This window comes from Arachis ipaensis, chromosome B8, assembly GCF_059453495.1.
Source record: "Arachis ipaensis isolate K30076 ecotype BB chromosome B8, ASM5945349v1, whole genome shotgun sequence".
Classification (NCBI taxonomy): domain Eukaryota; kingdom Viridiplantae; phylum Streptophyta; class Magnoliopsida; order Fabales; family Fabaceae; genus Arachis; species Arachis ipaensis.
Genome location: NC_142443.1, coordinates 64,572,045 through 64,580,418, shown reverse-complemented (window position 1 = coordinate 64,580,418; position 8,374 = coordinate 64,572,045). Strand labels below are relative to the sequence as shown.

At 32.8% G+C, this 8,374-nt stretch overlaps 1 long non-coding RNA gene across 1 annotated transcript; it reads right to left on the bottom strand.

Annotated features, from left to right (window-relative positions):
- Positions 1-2,828: 2,828 nt before the first annotated feature.
- Positions 2,829-6,869, bottom strand: LOC110265929 (uncharacterized). The gene is made up of 2 exons (XR_002352586.2): positions 5,923-6,869; positions 2,829-3,026 (listed from the first exon to the last, which is right to left on the bottom strand). It is a non-coding gene; the product is annotated as an uncharacterized LOC110265929 (long non-coding RNA).
- Positions 6,870-8,374: the final 1,505 nt, after the last annotated feature.

Genomic DNA, 8,374 nt, shown 5'->3' with positions numbered 1-8,374 from the left:
TATGACGGTATATATAGACAAATTCATACATTGGTATTTCACACATATGTTGCATGTGTGAAATAAAAATATAAATAAATTACATAGAAGATAATAATAAAATGAATTATTAAAAGTCAGTACTATAGTTGTCAGAATCGAATCGGTCAGGTTATTGGATTATTGGTTCAATCGGTGAGTCACTAGTTGAATCGATTGACTCGGTCTTATATAAATAAAAATAAAAAATAGTTAAAAATTTAAAATTTAAATTTAAAATACATATTTCACTAACATTTTAAGAATTTCAAGCTATTTTAAAATAATATGGAATAAAAACAATAAATATTTTTATTTTGTTTTTTATATTAAAATAACTTATTTTTAATTTTTAATAATTTATTAATTAATTTATATTTATTATACTATTATATACTACAAGTATTTATTAAAGAATAATATTAATAGATATTATATAATTATGAAAAAAAATAAGTGAGTTTATAACTAAAATTAAAATAAATTAAATAAAAATAAATTATTTGATGAAACTCACTAAAGATATTTATATATATTTAAATTTGTATACAAAATAATGATAAGGACAAGAGCAGCTTAGTGGCTGTGCAAGGCGCCTTCATTTACGAGGGTGAGGGTTCGAACTCGCCTTAAGAATTTTGAATAAATTTTCAATACCAAACGGTTCGATCGGATCAGTCTTTACCGAGTTTGACCGGTTTTCAATGGTTCATTTTAGGTTTGATCGGTTCGTATCAGTTTTGAGGGTGAGGGTTTAGGGTTCGAACCTTGCCTCAAGAATTTTGGATAAATTTTCAATACCAAGCGGTTCGGTCGAACCGGTTTTTACCGAGTTTAATCGGTTTTCAACGGTTTATTTTAGGTTTGACCAGTTCGTATTTGTTTTTTTTTTATACGGTCTAAATATCGGATCAGACCGATATAGGATCCAGTTCACCAGTTTTCCGATCGAACCGGCTAGTCCGATCCAGTTTTAATAACACTGTTACTAACATAGTCAATTTTACGGAGGTTGGGTTCAATGACCCCGTCATCAGTCGTACCTACTCGAATTAGTAACTAACTCTTATAAGGTTATAACCTCTTCTATTCATCTAGAATGAATATTTCAACAACTTTTTTAATAGAAAGAAATAATTATTCATCATCAAAGATGAAACTACTCTAAAAGGTGATTATTGACTTTACATCTACACTTATAAAATACCTTAATATTTTTAGGTATATTTCAAACCCAATTTACTAAAAAACCTGCTTACTAACTTAAGTATCGGAATTCCTTATAGATACCATCCCCATCTTCATCAAAAAATTAGACGGCAATACCACACAGCAAAAAATGTCGGACAAATCACCCAAAGACGTTTGAACTTTACGTTACCATAGCAACAGAAAATGTCAGACAAACCACATAAAAGTGTTTGGACTTTACGTTCAAGTCCAAAACAATCCAATTAATCCTCAAAAGTCAAAACACTACTATATATCAGTTTTATCATGTTCATATAACTTATTTTTCTTATTATACTTCAATTACAAATCTATGTTACACTGCTATATGTAATTTTAAATTTTTATTTTAATAGTTGATTACTTAAATAAAAATATCTCTCTTAAATATTTAATTAGAGTAAATAGCCAAAATCGTCCTGAAAGATATCCCGATCTCCATTTTGGTCCTTGAAAAATAAAGTTAATCGAAATCGTCCCCAAAAGATACACGATTAGTCACGTTAGTCCTTCCGTCAGTTGGATGATGACGTGTCACGTTAAGTGCCACATAGCATATGATGACGTGGAAGGCTAATGCCACGTGTCACAAGATGATTGGTTGATGTGTCAGGTCAGTGACACGTGGCATGCCACGTGTCAGGTCAGTGACACGTGGCATGCCACGTGTCAGGTCAGTGACACCTGGCATGCCACGTGTCAGATCAGTGACACGTGGCATGTCACGTGGCACTTGACATGTAAAAGAGTTATTTATAATCAAAATAGTCCTTGAAAGTTCAGACGTAAATAATTTTCATCCCTTAAATTTTAAAAATTAATCAAATTAGTCCTTATATAATTTTTTTTATTTTTTCTTGATAATATTAAATTTAAAATATTTTTTGATACTACTAATTTTAATAGAAATGTAATTGACAATCAAAAAATTAGTAATTGTACCTTTTCTTCTTAAAAATTTTTTCAATAAAATTATCTCTCTCATTTAATTCTTGTCAAAATTTCTTATTCTTTTCTATTCTGAAACCTTTTATATATATACTCAAAATTGAAATGTAGGTATTTGTTAACCTAAACAAAGTTATATGCTCAAAATAAAAATTTATGTATGTTAACCTAAACAAAGTTAATAAAAATTTATACGTCTTTTTTTTTTCATTATGGTATTACTTCCATTTAGGTTAACATACATAAATCATTGGTATTAAGTTGCCAGACCTAATACCATGAGGCATGCAATGGTAAACTAACAGCATTAATCATCAGACAGTCATGCATATAAAACTCAAACTCTTGTAATCAGAACAAGTCACAAAGCATGACAGACACTCAGAGTATGCAATGAAGCATAGTCAGTCCATTCCCAAGGCTCTAACAGGAACGAACTGCTCTGATACCATTTGTAACGACCCAACTTCCAGTACGTCATAATCGTACCAAAAGTAAGGTGTTACTAACCTATTTCTTTTATTAACTATTTAATATTGAGCCTTTAGTTCGTTATCGGGAATTAGTTTTATAGAAAAATTCCAGAAAATTTTGTTTTTGATTATCAAAATCATATATCAAACATTCCAAAGTAATGATAATCACATAATTATTAATAATAATATCTGTCATACAAAAGATTTCAAATAAAACTCAGATACAAATCCTATCCCTCTGTATAAAATAAAAATCTTAAGTAACAAGGGCGAGGGAACTCTATGAAAGCAAATTAACTCAAATAAATTATATAATCGCCAGCAGCTTCAAACTGTGTCTTCAAACCTGTGTCACTGAAAGGGTGGAAATTTTAGGGTGAGAACAAATCACACGTTCTCAGTAGGGAATGGGAATGCCGTAAAAGTAATGATTAACATACAAATAATTAACTTTGCTTATAAAACCATTTTTGTCAAACCCCTTTGAAATACTTTTTAATCTTACTTTAGATAATTAATTACTTTCTTTAAATTTCTAAAGCCAGAGCAGATCTCTATCGCAAAACTTGCCACATTAAATATCTTTCAGCCACATAATTGATTCTCAGTCATAACAAACAGTTATTAATCATCTCTATACATTCACGGACTACTAGCACAAGTAAGAAACTCAATTTAACACACAAATAAATCACAATAAAACAAACAACATAATCACATAGAAGTAATACAAGCAAACACAACCAAATGCAAATGCACAACCAATATGATGCATGTCTGTCCTAAGCAGGCCATGAGCTCACGTGTCGGTTTACACCCTGCAGCCCGACATTACCTAGGCACAAGTCCCAGATATGGTTTCCCTTTGTGTCCTTAGTGCATATGTGTCGGTGGCAAGAATACCACTCCTTCGTGACTACCAGCAGTCGGCGTAAAGCTCGACCCCATTATATACGCACAAGGAGAAACAGTGATCCTCAGTTTGTGGGCGTCCCCGAGATCAACACACAATCAAAACAGAGATCTTCAGTTCGTGGGTTTTCCCCGAGATCAACATTCAACAAAATAGAGATCTTCAGTTCGTGGGTTTTCCCAAAATCAATACACAACACAATGATCCTCAGTTCGTGGGTTATACCCGAGATCAATACACACCAATACAATGATCCTCAATTTGTGGGTTATACCCGAGACCAATACACAGCAAACAACGATCTTCAGTTCGTGGGATATACCCGAGATCAACATATAACCGTTAGTGGGTTATTCCCGTAATCAATGATTATCAATTCGTGGGTTTTTTCTGCATTTAAAACAAATAACAATTTATAGGTTTCCCCGAGATCAATGATCATTCAGTTTGTGGGTACTTCCCGAATTTAACCAATTATCAGTTTCACACTATTGTTTAGTAACTCTTTATCATATTACTCTTTTCTCTTTTCTTTACTCTGCTCTGATTATTGTCTTCTCTTTATCTCTTTATTCTGCTCTAATTATTCTCTTCTCTGTCCTTTTACATTTTTCCATTAACCCTTTTCTTAATTTCCCTCAGGCATTCGCTCATAAAAATCTTAACCATTAAATCATTTCATAATCTCTACTTTAGCAATCTTAATTCAAAACTAACTTTAGAACTATTTTTTTAGTTTAACCCTCTTCAAAAGACTTAAGTAAATTCACTAAATGCTTTTTGAAATATAATCCTCTCATTAAAATTAATCAAATAAAACTCTTCCAAGTTTACTAACTTCCCAAAGACTCAAAAATCATCTCTCTCTTTACTATTCAAATTCAAATATTAGAAATTCGTCAAACTTCTAAAAAGTAATCCTTTATATCAAGCTTAAAACATAATTCTTTTCATATTGAATCAATCTCAAAACATAGTTTCTTTCTTAAATAATTTAATTTTGAAACATAAACCTTTCTTTGGTAAATCGAATTCAAAATAGAATAATTCTTTCCTTAACTAAATAAAACTTAAATAATCATTTTCCAAATCCAAATCTTCTAAAATAACTTCTCAAATAAAACCTCAGATTTTTATAAAATTTCGGCAGTACCTCCCCTAAAACTCGGACTTAGCCACCCTTACGGGTTCCCTCTTTCTCAACAATTCAACAATCCTTTCTCAACAATTATCAAATACAAGATTCTCAAGCAATCAGAAAATCCATAATTCGCAATTCTTACATAATCCAACAATCCAATTTTCATCTCATCAATTCATAACTAAATTCATAAGTCATAGAATCCTTTCAAATTAAACTCAATCAATTCTCCATCCGTTTATCAGCAACTATCATAACAGATTCTCAATAATTATCTCATCATAATTTAGTTTAAGAACTAACATCTTTTCATCAATTAAAATCAGAATTTTCATAAACCATTCTTTAAAAGTAAATCAATCCAGCTTCAAGAATTCATAACTAATATTCCAAACACCATCCTTTCATATTTCTAGTTATTTTTAAAGTTATTTAGTTATTAGCAAAGTTACCATTTTATTCTAAAGATCATGCTTCAAGAAAATAGTTCAGTAGTCAACCGTCAATCCTTTAACCGTCCTCAAAATTAACTCTAGTTAAACTTAAATCAACAATAATAACCAACTTGACACAATCGACTAAAATCGGAATTTCCAGCAATTCTAAAATAATCAGAAAACCAATAACAATCACAGCCTCAAACCAAAGTAAATCTCATAAGTTAATTACTCGCGATAACGAAGTCAGTCAATATCACAACCATAACCCAAATTCAATTCACATCCGCATCCAACTTCAAACATAACTCAGAATAATCACCACAACTGACTTCTCTCAAATACATTTCATTCAATAATTAACTCATGTTTCAATTTAATAAGTAACATTAAATGAATCACCATTTGTAGCTATATTTCAACCAATTCCAATATATTAAATTTTTAATTCAATATCAAACAATTCAAAGTAATTCATTCAGGATCAGAATCTCAGCCAATTCATCGCCAAAATCAATAATTCGAAATACAATGCACAACCACATCTAATTTCAATTACAATTCAGCGTAATCACAACCACATTCAATTCTAATAATAAATCAGAATAATCACTCTAACTAACTATTCTCAAACATACTTCAAACAATTCACGTCAATTAATCAACCCTTAATCATTATTAACTATTTGCAATTATCCGAATAACTTTATAGGCATTCTAAAATTAAAAACGTTTTAACTTTAAAAATAAATCTCCTACCTCAGTGTTGAAACTCGCATAAATCACTAAACGCAATTGCTCTGTTGGCAGTTTCCAGCACCTGTTTCCATGGCAGCGACAGTGACTAGGTTAAACGGCCTCCTCTCCTTTCCGGTTTGGGATTCCAGTGGTAGCAGCAATCTCCAAACAGGGCCAACAACTACCTCCAGTAACGGCGGCAATGTAACTTACGGTAACCACAAAATAGTAGCGGTTCTAACGGTTCAACAGCAACTCCAGCAGGGCAGTGGCGTTCTTGTCAGATTTTAGGAATAAGAAGCAGAGGCAGAACTGGCGAGCCTTCCTCCTCCAGCGGCGGCTTGGTGAGACACGGCAGCAGCAGAGTGTGACAATGGCGGCGCTGCAGCTCAGTAACGGCAACGCGGTGGCAGCTTGCGAGGATGGCGACGGCAACCCGCAGCGCTGACGGTGACAAGGTTGGTCGCGAGCTTCTCTTCTGCGTGCGTCTCTCTCTATTCTTCGTCGGTGACGCGACTCCACGGAACGGCAGCGACGACGGAGCACGAACAGCGACGGCGACGGGAGGCACAGCGACGTCTTCTTCCTCCTGCTCTTGGCTCGGGCTCGTCTCCCTCCTCTGGTTCCTTTCGCAATGGTCCGACTTAAACGGCGATGGAGGCGCGACGAAGGCACAGCGGCGCTACTCGAAGCTCCATGAACGGCGGCGACAAAGCCCTCAGCAGCAGCGATCCTGGGTTCAGCAACTGCACTCTCTGTTGATCTCTTTCTCCCTCAGACGTGGCAACGACAGCGACGGCGGCACCCAACCCGCCAGCGCCGTCCTCTTCTCCTTCTCCCTCTCTTGTCCGTGTGTGAGTTTGAGTGGGACTGAGTGTGTTACGCTGAAGAAGGTAAAAGATGGGTGGGGGTGCGGCTGAGGCAAAAGGGTTTAGGGTTAGGGTTTTTTAATTTAGGAATTAGCTTTCTGATTCAATTTGAGAATTTAGGTTTAGGTATTAGGGATTTTATAAAAGAATATGGATAGATATGAATAGATATTTTAATAAAATTAGAGACTAGAGTAATTTTAAAACCAAATATACTCTATTAAAAATATTTAAAAACATTATTTATCATTATATTACTAAGTTCAATTAATTATTTCTAATTTAAATTGTAAAATAAACATATTAATAATATTTTTATAAAATATAGTTTAAACTCAATATTAATTATTCAAATTAAATGATATAACTTTTAATTATTTTTCTATCACCGAAATTTTAATTTCAAATTATAAAATTACCAATTATAATAAAAATTGTATATAAATATTAATTAACTTGAACTCCAATTATGATGAAACTCCATTTAATTACCTTTAATAAATAATTTTTTTAAAATAAAATTATCAACAAATAAAATAAATTACAAATAATTAATTATTTGATTTCCAAAAACTAGGGTTGTTACAATCTCCTCATTTTCTCTTACATAGGACAACTTTTGAAGAACCCAGTTATAGTCTCTGATCTATTGCTATCGAGATCAACCACCACCATGTCATCGTTGTAGCTTTTGTGACCTAGGTTAATTGTAGTCAAATTTTTTTCCTGATTTCATTTATTTTTTTGTCGTGACCTAACTTCTGTGGATTTGGTTTTTTGTTCTCATATATAGATTATAGCCTGTTTGAAAACTTTTGATGGTATAGAATAGAATTGATTTCTAGTGTTTGGAATGAATTAGTAAAACTATAAAATTAAATTAAATTCCAATGTTTGGAATGTTTATCAAATGAATTTGAATTTTATAAAAAGGTTTTAGTTCATCATAAAGGGGGAGGACCATTGGCTGGACACAATTTCGGGAGGAGTCTTCAGACTCTTCTCTTCTCACCCACACTTTTCTTCTCCTCCACTTCCTTTCATACCCACTTTTGTAAATATTTTAGTTATAAATCACTAACTCTTTCCATTGAAAAAGAGAGCTCTATTGTACTTTGATGGGTTGATTTATTTTGATTCTTCTTCTTCTCTTCATCTCTCTGATTTACTGGAAGTATTTTCGTTCTTCATTTAAGAATTCAATTATCTCAGGAAAGAGATTGAATGTAATTGGGTTCTATGTGATCCTTGGAAAAGGAATCATAGAATCATGCTTGAAAATCCTTCTCACACTTGAGAAGATTTGGGTATGGATGGGATACTGTAACATTTAATCTATCCATTATTTGGGTCTAGAAAAGTGTGTGGTATAATCAGGGACCAAGTCTCATCTCTTTTCATGAGCAAATAAGCCATGGAATTGGCTATTGATCAAGAATAAAGAGATTGGATTACCAAAGGATTAGGATCTAATCACTCATGATTGTTAAGAGGTCAATGAGTTGCATGATTGAGGAAGAGATGAGAATATGATGATCCGGAGAATTCAATATCTCTTGATCCCAATGCTCTTTTTATTTTTACTTCTAGTATTTTATCTTTCT